The sequence below is a fragment of the Centroberyx gerrardi genome, chromosome 8 (genome assembly GCF_048128805.1).
Source record: "Centroberyx gerrardi isolate f3 chromosome 8, fCenGer3.hap1.cur.20231027, whole genome shotgun sequence".
NCBI classification, from domain to species: Eukaryota; Metazoa; Chordata; class Actinopteri; order Beryciformes; family Berycidae; genus Centroberyx; species Centroberyx gerrardi.
In genome coordinates this window covers 18,473,183-18,490,139 of record NC_136004.1, presented here as the reverse complement: position 1 = coordinate 18,490,139, position 16,957 = coordinate 18,473,183, and positions in this window count along the sequence as shown.

Genomic DNA, 16,957 nt, shown 5'->3' with positions numbered 1-16,957 from the left:
AATATTTTAGTTAGTGGCCTAATCTGACAGACTGTGGCACAAAGATTGCCCCACTACAAGCTTTATGTTCATTTTTTCATTAGACTGAAGACATCTTTTCAATTTCAAATTGTCTTATGGTGGGATCTTAAAGTTGTGAAGAAATGATCTGCTATCAGCAAGTCCTACCCATTAAGAATTAATATGTCTGTACCCATAGCTGATATATCCCCCCCCCCCCAAAAAAAAAATGTATGTTTAGTCTAGTAGCTATATGGTGTATCAGAAGTCCTGGATAACATTTTGATTTCAGATGATGATCACTTAAGTCCAGAAACGTAGCATGAATACAATGAACAATGGAAAGGAAGCTCAGTTTAATTTTCACTATGCATTGTCTCCATATGGCTTTTAAATCCCCTTCAAACGTGCCTCAGATTGTGTTGTACTGTAGTGTTTATTTGCACAGTGACAGCCACCTGACCATGTGAAAATCCAGAGAGCAAAGAGAGCACACTGTCGGGCGCCGCAGGTTTCCCGGGCCGCTCGGTGCGTCCCCAGAGGACCGGTGTGCCGTGTCAGTGGTTCATGCTAACCTCATGCTAGGCTCACAGATCTGCTGACAGTTCAAAGTCTGTTCAGCCATCTGGGACATCTGGCCGCTGTTAAAGGTGTCAGAGCGGATGACAATGTACATCTACTGAACAGGAAAGGTCAAAAACGTTTGGGAAAGAGTTTTTTGTTAGCTGTTAAATTTGCCACTTACCACCTTAGGTAACCGATGATTTTAATTCTGCTCCAGGGTTCGTTTAAAGAGACAGTTCTGATGCATAACAGTGCTTATGGAGGCCTAAATTTGCTCTTTGCTAAGATGGTCTGATTGAATAGAAAACATTCTCACTACATACACTTTTACAATTTTATCTAATGCCACCACTTAATTCTCTCACTCGATATAAGTATACTTTGAAGGAAATGCAGGGTCTTGTCCTCGTGTGGTAAAGGAAGAGTCCATGTGTGACGGATGTGTGGATGTAGTGGTGGGCAGGGTTGTGGAGGAATAGATAGCAGTGGATTCATGATTGGCAGTGGTGGTTTTTAACAGCAGTGGGTCTCAGATAGTGACCAGCCAGCTCTGTCATTTTTTTTTTTATTTAACCTTTATTTTACCAGGTAGTCACTTGAAATCAATGATCTCTTTTTCGAGCAAGACCCGGCCAAAATGGCAGCATTAAAAATTAAATATGTTCCCACCAACAGATTAGCTATCAAGACCTCTGCTGCTGCTTACTGCTCTAAGCCATTTCTCTTTAAGCCATTACCACAGAAAGACTAGACAGCAAAGGTTACCTATGAACTCCGGCCAAGGCCAAATTGAAGGCATTTTTCGACTGATATTGATTTAATGTACTGTAAGTACTGATAAAAAGTACTCTGATAAAATGCTAAAGACAATCAATGAAACATAAAAGCTTAAATTCCAATTATTTATGTGTAGTTAATGAGTTCATTTCCTAAGGGATAAGCAGATGCTTTTTAATTCTAATGATATCCTGTCATAAGGGAGATGAGCCCGCTTGGAGAGTGCGGAGAGTCGCCATCTCGTTTCATTTTCCTTTCCTCCATCTTTCTATTGCAATTACTGTTTTTCCATCTCTGCTCCAGCTCTACAAGATGCACACAGCTTTCAGCAAACTAATCCCTCAGGCCTCCAGTCAATACTGCCAATGCCGGGGGAAATGGGTGCTCCCGTTCTCATATTGTTGATCTTCCGGGCCTTAAGCCTTGGTTGTTCTAAATTAGTAAAACTGATAACATGTTGAGCAAGTACTAAGCTTAGCATCGGCATCAAAGCTTACAAGCTTGCACATAACCACACCTTTCCACGTGTGTTGGGAAAATTCAGAATTGATGCAACATATATATATATAACATTTGTATATATATCCACATATAATTAGAATTTGAATAATAATAGCCTTGTTGAACCCCAAGCCCTCTATAGGATCCTCGAATGCAGGCAAGGTACAACTTGTATGTATATAGGCAGTATAGAGGCCCGCACACTGGACACTGGAGTGTCCAGACAAGTCGGTTACTGCAAGATCATGTCCTTATTTAATATAGTGCAGAAAGGTACAAAGTGCTGAGTGCAAACATGTCAGTCTAGGCGACCATCTTCAAAGAAAAATGGCCTCTTACTCACCATCATGGTCTAGAGGACAGGAAACAACAGTTCTTGAGTCAGAACATTGTCAACAGCTGACCACATTGCACAGACACAAACGTCAAGTGTGTCAAACCGAAGGCCCACAAGTGCATGGCCGGAAATGCCTTCCAGATGCTGTGGGGGAGCAGGATAACAACGCACTACAATACAATGCGACTGTATAAGCCGGAGTGTGAAAAGGGAGAGGATGAAAGAGATTGATAGTGATTTGGTGCAGAATGTGTACTGGCAGGATTTGCACTTGGGGCGGTCATAGCATTTCAGCGCTCAAGAGAACGATTATGTACATGCACAAAACAAGGCAGAGATTTTTCCTAAGCAGGCTTTTCAGTTGTCATCACTACTCCTAAGAGGCTTGTTCAAATTTGGATCCTTTTCTTTTTGGACTTGCGAAGGCCCCCCGGAATCCACTGAACGTTACCCAGAGACATTCTGTACCTTCGTCGTCTCTTAAAGCCCTTGGATGACCCCCCCCCCCCACCCAGCTGCTATTTTCATTTGCTCATCTGGCACAAGGGGAACAGTGGCGGTGCGCATGGATATTTTCACTTTTATCTTAGGTGAATAGCTTTTTTTTTTTTCTCTTCGTTTCTTTGCTTCTCGTGCATTTTTCTCTTGTTGTAAGAAGTTGTTTACATTTTCCTTTATCTAGAAATGTGTTTATTTCCATCGGTTGCCACAATCAGCTTTGAGAAGCAGAGCAGTAGCTAGGAGAACAGGAACTCCCCACTAATGACCTGGCACTGTGGGTGCATTCTGCCACATAGTTTTCATAATGACTGAATCAGTGTCTCGAGATCCTTGACTAGATTACAACAAATTCTTGCTCCGACTTCCCCCTCCGACACTCAGTGCTGGTTCTTCAGTGAGGCGCAGAAAAACTAAAATGTGGAGCTCAGGCTAGTTATCTTACAATCACTCAGCCCTGCGTGGCTTTTTCCATTACCCCTGTATACCATGTTGCATCAGGTACTATTGCAGTGATTGGCAAGGCACCCGCAACAACATCACTTCCCTCTCGCGAGCACCAACACTCCCATGACGTAACTTCACACAAAAATGCCATTGTGATAGCTTGACCCTCATTTCCCGTCATTGCCCCACGTCAATTAAAGCCTCCCAAACTCCATATTATGCCAGGAAATGTCCAGAGGGAAAACACAAAGATTTCATCCCTCCATATTTCTTCATGTAGTATTGCTTTATTGAAAGGGGAAGTGCAAAACCAAACACAGGATTTCTGTTTAAAGGAAGTGGTTTGTTTTAGATGGCGGTACCGTATTCCAAGTCGAGGTGTTGCTGTGAAAAAAAAGTGCATGTTACTGTATGGCATGTTGAAACAGATGTTGTGTGGTGGCCCCCATTTCCCCAGCAATAAGGGCCCAGTTCAGATAGTGGTAGTGTCTATCAGATAGTAATAGTGTATAGTTATGCGGGTCGTACGCGGATTGAGAGCCGCACATTTGAGCTGTTCCTTTTCAGACTCGACTTATTCGATTTGCGTACTGAGGATTTTGGGTGTGCCTTTGTTTGCATACAGGTTTATTCAAAACCTCCCTCTTCCTTCCCTTCATTATGGCAAAAAAATCTGACCATGGTCTTCTTTTTGGTCTTCTTCATGTCCCCCTCCTGTGACATTGCCTTTAAATACTGTGCACCTTTAATTTGGTTAATTCAGCACTGTATGGTTTCATGACATTTAGTCTGTAAGGCTGGAGTGGCCTGATGCCACTGGCTGTCAAATTGCTTTAAATAACATTCCAAGTGTTCAGAGACAAATCAACAGTATTGCACATTCTAATTAATTTCTTTCAATTGTGTGACTCAACAATTCTTATCCTATTTGATGTATTTGGTGTTTAATAGTATGATTATATTTATAATAATCTCTATATTAATAGATTATGTGCTTTACATCATGAAGCTGATGGGAGTGCTAAACATGTTGTAGGGTTTTGGATGCATAAAGAAAGGTGTATAACAATGGACTTAAACCAGAGTCAGAATCTGTGTATCATAAAGTGGACACACCTTAATTTATCTTGAATTTTTTATCTTGAAAATCGTGGTGCGACGTTTAGGTCAAGGTCTGAATTTGGCTGTAAGAAGGCATGTAGTTTATCTTAATCACTTGGTTGATCACATGGGTCAAACATGATTATTCCAGTTTCGGGAATCATGCTGACTTTGCTCTTTATTGTTTATTTTTTCACATCTGACGTGCAGGTTGACTGTGTGCAGCCACTGACCGATAAAATCATGCAATCCTGCTCTACAGCCTTCTAGTCACAACCTTCTACCACAAAATATCTCCCCTCCCTGTTTGTCTGCAGTTAAGGAAGAAGGAATATTTCCTGTACTGTTTCTCTTCTGTCTCCCTTCTTTTTTTTTTTTTTTGCAGAGTTCATGCTTTTGGAATGTGAGGCGTTTGCCTGTACTCAGCATTTTGGTCCTGGAGGGGGATTCTGGCTGCGTCTGTTTCCAATTACAGTCGGGCCTCTGCTGGCCTTTGATGAGAGTCTGGGCCCGCTGAGGGAGAGGGGGACCAGTCCTGACAGAGAGCAGGGAGCTGAGGAGATACTGAGTCTGTGGCCTCAGGGGGAATGGATCCTCATTCTCTGGGGAAAAAACACAGAACCGCTCCCTCCAACCGGCTTCACATTACAGTCCGAATGGCATGAGGGTGACTGTACAAGTGCACTTTGTGAAAAACACTGTAGGTGTGAGAAAGTGTGTGTTCAGTCCTGCTGGCCTTACCAGTCGCCTTCCCTTATTTATTCTGTATATAGTTTCTCTTTTTTCTTAATTTTCTTTCAAGTTCCTAGCTGTTGCTTAAATGTTCATCCTTCTGACCCTGACCTCTGACCTATGAGGATCAATAAAGTAACACATTAGTATTATAATTAGTATTATTTCATTATCCTGCAGATGAACCCTGGATTCCTGGATTGAAATCTGTGTAGTAATTATGTATCACCCTCATCCTCACCCTCGCCACAAAACCCTCATCCCATTATTAGTGGTAATGTTCCAGTACCAGTGTTGATATTCAATGGCTGTTAAACCACTGTCTCTGGTTGCCATTGCCTAAACCAAAGTCTAAATCTAATAGAAATGTGATTAAAATAATGGGGAGCCATGATTATCACTTGTTGGCACAAATCCCTTTCCTCATTCTTGAGCAACATTTTCCCTGCTAGACAAAAGCATCATGTGGATGATACTAGAGTCTAATCCAGTCACAGCCAGCAGGAAGACAGTTACTTCTTTGTTATCATGCCGTATTGACATATCTGATGATGTAATATTGGCAACTCAATTATGTTACAGCATGTGATTGTGCCAGGAACCTCCAAAGGTTTTACAGTGAGCTCCACAATTATGAAAATGACTACTTTATTACATTTTTATCTTAATTTGTCCTATTGGCACTCTGAAATGGGGAACCATCAACCAAAACAGCTGTGGTTCTTCAATATTCATCCATATAGCTGGAAACAAGGGTTACACTGATACTGCTGTATTGTCCTTCTATTAAAAATCGGATATCAGCTAATCAGTGTCATCCACTGTTACTGCACTATTCAGTTTGAAGCTGATAATCTCCACTTCAACCTTATAGTCATTGCGTGTCATTTTACATAAAAAAATGTGAGAATATCACCAAAAAGCTGTGTCACTGTCTGAACACTCGCAGCGCTCATTGTACATCCTCCTGTGTTGTCAATTCACGTGTCTCCAGCCATGGAAAGTACCCCTCCTTTGTGTTCAGCTTCATTCTTTTCAGTCACATGAGACCTCTGTCCATGCAATTCTGTAACTGGAAAGTTTGGTTAGCGGTTGTCTGCTGAAGTCTGAAGATTTGATGATAGCCGGCAGCGTAACGTCAAAAGAGTTCCTCCCTTCAGAAATAAAGATAACATCATTGTTCTGGAGACATTTCTGTAGCACGCAACGCTGGACAAGCTTTTCAAGGAGCTGAGAACACCTGATGGTTATAGACGCAGTGGATTAGGATTGTGTTACTTTGCCTGTCCCCATGAAATACAATAACTCCAGCGGGGTCAGACTGCTGGGGCATAAGGGTTTGGGGATCAGAGCATTGAAACCTCAGTTATAGGACTGTGTCTCCAAACCACTGGACCACCCTCCCACCCACTGAATATACTTGGGTTTACCCCAAACTATTTCGCTGACCTCCTCCTTTAAATCTACAAGCAAAACCGAGTGTGTGCACTTAGAAAAGAGCCAAATAGATTTTTTTCCCCTCCCTGTTTGAATATTATTTTGTTCTCATTCGGTGGCATTACAAGCAGTTCTTAGTAGTGCAGGAAGTGTGACCGCCCCATTAGCCAAACATGTGGGTCTGGTCAGCGGCTCCCATGAGGTCATGCACTGACCTAAGCAGAGTGAGCTGCTGGAGCTGCAACACTCTGCCCACTCCCAGAGGCACTGCCCATAACACGAACTGGAAGAGGCTCAGACATGCTACACCCTCCTTATAAAACTTTATTTTAGGTCACAGTCACATTTTGCTGTTCTTAGTTTCTAAAATTGTTACAATATTTGGCTTGGTCTAATTTTTGAATGGATGGATGAGAGATTTTGTAGGTGGGCTTGGTTTGAAATAGCAGAAGAAATGCAGTAAAGTTGTTATCATTGGGTCTGTGTGATATTGGTAGGTTGAAAACAGCATCCCGCTACACCCACTGTCAATGTTTTTGGAAATAGCTAGACCAAATGCTACATCTCCAGCTATTGCCATGATTTATATTGTTCCAACTGTCCCAGTTTGGAAATTAGTTGCTCCATTGCTGGATTACTTTCCTGTTAAAAAGATGAATGATTTATAGCCAGTTACTAACCATCATTTTCTTTATCAAACAGATAAAAAAAAAATGTCAATATGACTAATACATATATATTACAGTTGAGCATGGGAAACATTTATTATGAAAAGGACATCAAAATCTAAATTGTGTTTGAAACTTTTTTTTTTTTACATGAATTGAAAGTTTATACAATTACTTGCAGCCCCACTTTGTGATTTAGGCTGATTAGATGAGTGGATTTTTACATAAAAATCTTGCCTAGTGCAGCTTTAACCTTTTGGAGATACAGGCAGCTCATGGCGGGGACAGTTGTATTTTCACTTTATTCCAGGAGAGCGGGGAGGACAGAGCGGCCTGTACCTGGCAGAAGGTTCAGGAATGTGGGAGCACTCTGCATTCTTTAGCCCCGGTTTTGTTTTTATAGTCCTCACACAGGAAGCTCACTCCGGTGGGGCCTCATTCATGTTGTCTGAAAAACGCTGACTGCCCTCCCACCCCCACCCCTCTGGCTGCTCTCCAAGATACACACACACACACACACACACACACACAAACACCTAAACACACAAACACACACACACAAACACACGCACACGTTTTTTTTGTCTGTTGTGTTGCGGAGCCTATGTGCATTCTCCCCTCCCCCCATCACCATTGGGAGACAGTTTCATTTATAGCTCTAATTACAATAAACAACCAACTAGGGAAGAGGCCACTTCCCTCTATCTAACACACAATGATCTTCTCACTCAGGGTTAGAGTTACTCTAATGGCTGTCAATCATACAGTAGGCTCTGTCTATTCACAAGTAGTTTCCTGTTTTAGAAGTAAACGGTCTGGTGGTGGTTTGGTGGTAAAGGGTCGCTCACTTATCAAGGCCATCAGTCTTGAAATCAGGCCTTGAATATGCATTCTGCATTGGATTAGATGAAAATGTAACGATCCTTGTGGGAACCATTAAATTAAGGTGCTTTTGTTGTCAAGTGTATTTGTATTTGCTAACCTGAATTTGTGTGATAAACTGCATAATCCGAAGCATGATAAACCTTTTCAGTACAGGGGAGAATGTGTGCTAAACTTAAGTTAATAGTCTGAGAATTTCTACTACTACTTCTACTACTACTACTACTACTACTACTACTACTACGAATAATAATAAGAATATACATTTTATTTGTATAGCACTTTTCAAAATAGCGTTAATAATTGCTTTACACACAATAAAGCAATAATCAATAAAGGTCAATAAGATAAACAAATAAAAAAGGCAAATACAACTGGAATGGAATAAGTCAGAACCAACTAAATAAAAGCCTGTAGTCTGTAATGATTGTGGCCAGATAAAGGAAACACTTGTGGCCAGATAAAGGAAACTACAAAGTCATCAGCAAAAACTTGCTTCACCTCCGCCACAGTTCTCACTAAGCAGCCATGACAGCCCTCTGATGTGTTTTCAGTAATGCACAGTGAACCAGCCGAGGCGTAGACATACGTGTGTGAACCTACTGTCATTTCCTCAGGAACAGGCTCACCTCTCATGGCCGGGCACCTGTCCAGGCCCCGCTGGCTGCAGAGGCCCGAGGCTAGCTGCTGTGTGGTGCTGCTCTGCTGTAAATCTGAGCCTGTAGCGTCACATGATACTGTGGTCATCTGGGGGAAGTGCAGTGTGCTTTCTGCCATGACATCCCCAAGTACCTACACACATACACACACACACACACACTGCTAAATTCATTCCCCACTCCACCCTCTCCACTACATGGCTAGCTGTAGCTAGTCATTTTTGCTTCACACGGAAATTAGCATGATGGAGTGCACAGCCAAAATGACATAATTGAAGCCAAAATGACTGGCCATGTTGGCTAGGAGGTGGGTAAGTAACAGTAACACTAAAGTACGTACATTTTTAGGTATTGTGAAAGGTACACAGACGTCACATCTGCATTTATACAGAGTTTATAGCCATATAGAAAGCATGAACCAGGTGTTAGTCTAACCTAAACCTAATCCTAACTCTAATCTTAACCCTAAACCCAAGTACTAACCCCAAACTAGCCCCTTAGAGAAGGAAAGACAGGCAAAATGTTGTCTCCTTTGAGGATTTTCTTCATCGTTCTATCTTTGTGAGGACATATTATGGTCCTTATAAGCATAGAAATACAAGAACACACACACACACATGCACGCACACTTTCTCTCTGTCTCTCTCATACACACACAGACACACACACACACTCTCTCTCTCTGATGACCAGCCAGCAACCGTCTTTGTCCAGCACCACCCACAGACAGTGGACCGCAGTCATCAAGCCTCCCAGCTGACATGGCCCACACACACACTAGACCAGAGATTCATGTTTCACACACTCACACATCACACCGATTCACAGATTATCAAGCTAAACGTGTAGATTTGTGTTTTAGTGGAGGGATGAGGGCAATCCGTGGATCAGTCGACCGAGGTTCATATGGTACCATGTGCTAGTGACGATTTGAGGCTGGCTCATGACCTACGTCACATGTCATCAGTCCACTCTCGCTCTTTCTCTCTCTCTCTCTCCCATCATTCCTGTTACTCTCCACCGCATACTGTCCGATGATGCAGAAATGAAAAGGACATGTTTGATGTGGGACTGTGCAGGGCTTGAGGGGCGAGCACAGCATCAGGACGGACATCTGGTGTATGACGTCTGTTATGATCCCACTGTGGATGAAGGTATTGACTGCAGTGGCCATGGGGGTTCCAATCAATGGACAGTGGGACACATGGGAGTTGACTACTTAGGTTAGACAGACACACTGAGTGGGTCAAAACCTAATGGACCATTATGTTCCTGGTGTCCTTTAGAGGGAAAAGTAGAACTTAAAGGCTTAAAAACCAGGTGAGAAGCTGCAACCCATGACAACTAAAGGTTAAACATTTTCCTTGAGATGGCAGCATGAGAAGAGAATAAAGAGGACGTGCATTTCTGAGCATATCACTGGCAAAACGTATTGCTATAGCAACAAAATAGCAGAATTATGAGCACTTCTAATATTGTTAGATTAAATTAAGACAACAAAAGCACATGTTATGCAATTTGGCCAAGAATGCAGTCCTACAAAGAAAAGTGTGAAGAGCAGTATGCAACACTTGTAGATGAACCATGTGTTTTAAACTGATGGCATTTACCATAGCCCAGCTACTAGTGTTCCAAAAGAAAATTGGGGCAAACGAGGGATGAATTTATCAAGCAACAGTTCCTCAAACCAATTCAAATCCCCTCACCATTTGTTTACACCTTTGAATGTTTATAGCCCAAGACACTTAAATCTAATCTTCTCTGTTGTCCCTGGACACATATTCCTTTCAGTACAACCATGATCTGTTTGTCTTTGGTGCCATTTCAGATCACATCTGCCATCTGCAGAGCGGGGAGAAAGCTCCGCTCACTGCCAAAAACCAGGGAAAAGCCTGTCAGTGAATCAAGCAGCTAATCCTTTTCCCCAGCAGATGATAAATGCACAAGGACCCACTTTCGTGGCAGATAAGAAAGTGGCATGCCAAATATTGATGCCAATCAGATAAAGTGCTCCGGGAAGAAAGGAGAATGCACTGGATTGCGGGATGACTTTTTGTTTTACTTCATTTGTGCAACAGTGCATTCTCCTAAAAGACGACCACTATGGCTTTTGACACCAATATGTTACATTCTGAATCCCAATGCGATATTTTACATGTCTTGATTAGCTTTTATGAATAAACTAAATGGCACTTTGTGGATGACACGTTTGCGGTACTTCAAATGCAATTATATGGTTTTCCTTGCAATAGTTTATCAGATGAAAATAGTAGAGAAAAATGTGTCTTTTTAGACCTTAAACATAGTGCTTCTCTATAAAATTAAACTGCAGTTGTAAGTGATTGAATTAACCATCTGGGTTTGTCTGTGTGGACCGCTTTCTCTCTCATAGCCTGGTTGTTATTGCTCCTAAACGCTGCCCCACAATTATCAACCTTTAATTATGATGATCACTCTGAAATCTAATATCTGAAGTCATCGAGACAAATTCTTTCTCTCTCTTTCTGTCTCTCTCTTTCACACATGCATAGGGAAGGGAAAGAGGAAAAGAACAGCTAAAACCACAGCAATCGGCCATGAACTCAAGAAAAAAGCTGAAATTGTATTTTGCATAGAGAAACTGAAATGCTGAACTGAAAAACATGCAGAGCCCAGGGCTGACATTGTGCACATGTAACATTCCAGACAAGTAGCATAATGATAATTTAAGCCGTGACTCCTCTGAGTGTCGAGCATGTGACCGTTTCCTGCCAGACATCAACATTTGGTAACCCTACATGTCCTGATGTCAGCGGTTTCTCTATACCGCTGTTTCCTCTTTTTCTTGGCTATATTTGAAAATTTTCTTGGAAGTACACATTACTCATGGTTGTCATACTCAATGATAAAGCATCACTTGTCAAGAAATTAATAACAAGTACCAGACAAACGCTTTGCAATGGGACTTCAAACTTAACACTGTGGTGATCACTAATACAGGTTTGAGAACCTATTCAGATGAACATAGATGTTATGGATCTTTAACAGGCCGCCCCTCATTTATCAACCTTTAATTATGATGATCATTCTGAGCTAATAATGTAATAACTGTTGAATAATGTAATCATTTGCCTTTGAAAATGTAATAACTCATTACATTAGTTGGCCTTATTGCTTCATAAGGGCTGTAACATATTTTTAACTGATGATGTAATAATAATATTGACTTGTAACATAATAACTTTTACATCATCACTTCAAGAGGCAATAAGTAAGATTTAATTGTTACATATTCCTATTCATAAGTTGTATAATGTTGTAATTCCCACTGGTCACCAATGGAGTTAAAAGTCATAGATTACATTTGATACATCTTTATGTTACATTTCGACACATTACATAATCTGGCAGTTATTATATTATCAGTTGCTACATGGCACAGCATCATTCTTGCCCTTTGTGGATCCTGTAAGGTCTTTTCCAGATAACTAGGTCAGTAGACTAAACAGAGTCTCTGGATGCTTTTGAAAACTTTGCATTCCATAACTTCAGTTCCTCTCCAAACTTTCCAAGTCTATTGCAATGCCCTGTAACATTCCTGAAATCCTGCCATCATGTATTGGACTGGAAGACAGAAACTGTGTGTCTTTCCCTATGATTCAGGCTCTGTCTGCACCATGGCTTAAAAAACATTTTTACTAATTGTGCCAAACAATTTGTGTTTTTAACCTTTCTAAGCACCAAAATGCAACATAAAACCAGCTGATTCACCTCATCACTGGCACAACACTGGCAGAGCCCTCTGAAACTGAACATTTCATATATTCACTAACCCTAGCTCTAACGCTGCAACATTACAGTGAAAACACGGCCATTAAGTGTTAAATTTATATCTAATCTGCTTGGCTTTTGTGTCAGCATCCGCCCCTTTTTACAGCTTGTTGTGTTCCACCAGACAAAAGACTGTAAATCTGACATGACATGCAACACAAACCTTTTCATCTCTGGCAATGATTTCAGGCAATACATAGAGTGTGAGCTGGCTTGTTGCAGTTTCTAGACATGGACAATCTTAATACAGTCTTTTAGATCATCAGCACGCCTAAACACAGACATGAACATGGACACATTGCACATAGAAAACCAGAGGTAATCAATCTCATCGTATGATTCAAAGGTATGTGTGGGGGTGGTCTCACATAGGAAAAGAGCTGTGTGTGTGTGTGTGTGTGTGTGTGTGTGTGTGTGAGTGAGTGTGCGTGAGTGTGTGTGAGTGTGTGTGTGATGTCTGCATTAGGGTGAGGGATAATGGTTTTGGGATTGAGGTGAGGGGAGTGCAGGAATGTGCAAAAATTAGTGTATGTGTCTATGTGTTTATGTGAGTGTGTGTGTGTGTGTGAAGGAGTTAGAGGATGATCTAAATCATCTAAATCTTGCACCACTGTGAAAATCCCTTGCCTTTGTGTCTTTTGAAAAGCTGCCCATGCTCATCTTCTTCAAACCACTTCAACACGTCCTTCCCATGCATTAGTTTAAGCACTGAGTGTGTGCCATATAATCTTGACAGAGCTTTTTATTCTCATATTATGTTCTAATAGATTGTTGCGATTGTGGCAAGACACCCCAGCACACTGTAAATGCCAGCACTGCCTCAAAGACGTAAATGAAAGCACTACCATTACCATTTCACCTTTCTTGTGGAGCCGCTTAAAAGGTCTGTTAAACTGAACAGACACCAGGGGGAAATGCATATAATTATAGTTTGAACTTCATCTAGCTGTGTCTAATGGCACGCACATGCAAAGGGCAGATTTTGAGAGTCACTTGGTATAATTATTCTCTTATTAGACATTGCATGGTGCTGTTCTCTGAGGAACCTATGGCACTGACACTGGTTTGCATGTACAGAGCCGTGGTTTTCAAGTTCGTCAAGTTTGACCTGCATGCTGTCAAACTTCGCCACAGTGTGATAAAAAAAAATCATGTCTGTTCTTTATTGAGCAGTAAAATTTGTATTATTGTGAAAATTCAACTTTTAACTTTTTAATTTGAACTAGGCAACTTTGCACTTTGGTAGCCCCAAGTGCCAGGGAGAGATAACGGTTTGATTTTTTGAAAGTCTGAAAACTTCATTACCCAGAAATCATGTAATATGATGTCAGTAAACTGAGCACTCCTCGGCCCTAAATTTCCTCTTGTTAGTGGCTGCTGGAGTGGAGGTGGTGAAGAAGTTTGGCCATTGTTGGTGAATCCAATTTGTCTCAAAGTAGCCCTCGCTCGCTGTTGTTTAGGAGCAAGTTTTGTATTTGACAATGGAATGGTTGCAGGCCAGGTTTGTGATTTAGATTAAAAATCTTGCATAGTGAAGCTTTAACTATAAATCTTTTCATTTCAAATGTGATTTTTCACATTACTCTAATAATCATCTTCTTGTGTACAAATTAATTTTGATGACTGTCCCACAATGGGCGAATGTACTTGGGTTCATTATCTAGTCGTTTACCTGTACTGCTGCAATACTGTGATGTAGGCTGATGTATCCAAATCTTTTGATGATTGTAAGACAACACATACTCTCTACTTTTAATGTAAATCACATAGTTACACAAGCAGTACTTCTATATCTGTATGTAATATGCCATAAGTTTGCTAACATTTCAGTTGCTTAGGCTAACTAGCAAGCCAAGTAGCCAAACATTACTGTGTTCTCCATAGAAGAGATTAAGGCAGCTGATCAACTAGAGAGCCAAAGTGCTGAGATCACATTCAAATAAATTAAATGAAGTATGTCTATAAGTCAGTAAGTCTGTAATGAAGTATCTCTTGAAGTCATCACCATAAATGTGCTGTGGGACTGTACAGAATCTGTACTCACTGATGGTAATTAGCAACAACGCACATAAATTTATCATATTACTGAAGAACTCAGGAGGACAGTGACATTACTGTTGACATATTTCATAGTAGATTTTGATGAATACATATTTGGAATACAGCACATTCCATAAACAAGTTGTTCTGTACAGACCCATGTTAATGATAACTGAAAACTGGTGATGTTTGTCACAAGTTGCATTCAGTGTGGAGCTCACCTGCAATGTCATTTCTCACCATTCCCATTAGCTCATTTGGTGTCAGTGAGAGCATTCAGCTCACCACTACTGATTATTTACAAATTCTGTGCAGGGTGTTTTTGCCTGTATTTTCAGTTTTGAGCTGTAATCTTTAACATCTGTGCACATGAGGCAGACATAGTGTATGTCCCCTGTATGAGAGTGTGTTTGGGTCCAGAAAAACGTGTAATTGCTTTCTCCCCGTCATACCATCAGACATGTGGACTGACTCACAGCAGCATCGCCTCAGCAGCAGAACAAGATCCTTGTGCTTTTCTAAATCACATTACATGTTTATCTTCTGGGCATTCAATGAGATTTTTTAGAGGGCATTTACTTCAACAACAACAAGTTTCCTATTGAGATGGAAAACACACAACACCTTGGTGGAGATATATTCACTAGCAAAGTCCTGCAGATGCTTTCATTATTTTTTAGGACGTCACAATTACAGTAATTACGGGAAACTGAAAGGAAGTGATAATGGTGATTAATCTTTTGCTAATTGGTCCTTTGCTCCACTGTGTCTTTTGTTGCAATGAGTAAAGTATCATTTAGAAGACAACAGGCTGCAACTATAGTGATATAGAGAAAGAAAATTGCCGAAAACTCACTCAGGCTGGAAGAAATGCAAAAATCATGCTCTGATGGCAGCAAGATAGATCTGGTGGGGGGAAAAACATATGAATGCAATGTATTCCAATAATAAGCCTTGCACACATTTAAAAGTGATTTATTAAAAATATGGTATAAATAAATATGACACTTCTGTTACATAGGAGGTTACATCATAAAGATAAGACACAGGATACACAGGATGGACACTTCTCTTCAGTACAAAAATGTTCTCATAACATAAAAGTGTACAGCAGTTTTCAGTGACAGCATTTTTTTTTTAATCTCCCATAGTTTGCCATGACTCATTAGAATAGTACCTTTGATTTACAGTAGATGCATTATTACAGTGTCAGAACACCCAAGGCCATAGGAGGACTACAGTAGACAATGTCACACATTTGAGTATACAGGTTAAACAGGCTTATTGATTATAAAAAAAAAAGAAATATGTAAAAACCAACACTTATCTCAGGGAATAAAACCCTGTCAAAAAATTCTCATACAGCTTCTTGTTCTTAAGGCCTAAGTCCTAAGAAAGAACAGTCAGTATTTTTTAAGATTGACTCTCACCTGTGATGACTTGAATAACATGGAAAAGAAGAAACTGACAACTTGTTCTGTTGACAATAACCCGATAACCTCTTATCACGTTCTTGAGAGATCTCAATACTACACTTGGGATATACCAATATTTTGGTATATGAGGCATGTATAGATCTGCACCTTATCCTGTTTACTGTTGTTTTTTTTACAGTCAGCATAAACTTAGTTTCCATGGTAATATTCAGAATATTTTACTTATTTATGTACAGAGGGATATTCATTAGTGGCATGTAAGGCTGCATATAAACAGCATAAATAAGACCCAAGTAAGACCTTATCATGGATTAGGGTTCGACCAATACAGGTTTTTGAAGGCCAATACCAATATTGATATTTTTGTACTGAAGTTGCCAATAAATATGTTGTGCTGATATTCAATATCTTTACATTTTTCCTTTTTCATCCTAAAAAATACAATATTCAGTGTCTCACTCCAGAATTTTATTCTTGTCAGGGTGGAAAAGCAAGAAACAGCGTTTAAGACCATCATGGGACACTAAAACTCTCCACTGAGTCCCAGACTACTGAGATTCTTTTAGGGTTAGCAGCTCTTTAAGGCATGGTGACCCACCACACCTGTTTAATGGTAGGGAAACTCAGGGATAGAATACTATATTTAACTGAAGAATTAATTAATAAAAAACTTTATTGAATAATTAAATGGATAAATAAAATGTGCAAAGAAAATAAAATTTCATTGCAGGTTTTATAAACTTTTTTATGTAGCTGTGGCCAAAACATTGGTTTAATTCGGCCCAATTATCTGAAATGCTGTGTGCATGTAAACACACCCGGTGATGTGATGTGATATCACAGACTGAGGAGTGGGAAAAACTCTGGTCTCTCTTTTCTGACTAGGTGGGTCACTAGACAATGTTCATTATTAATATAAACTAGACGTCGTATAGAAACAGCATATTTGACAGCTGAAATTTAGTGGTACATGCATGTAACATTAGACTGAAATCAAAACAAGGAACTCAACAGAAAGAGAAACTCAAAAGGCAGTCAGAAGGCAGTTTCAGTCATCTATGAAATTTG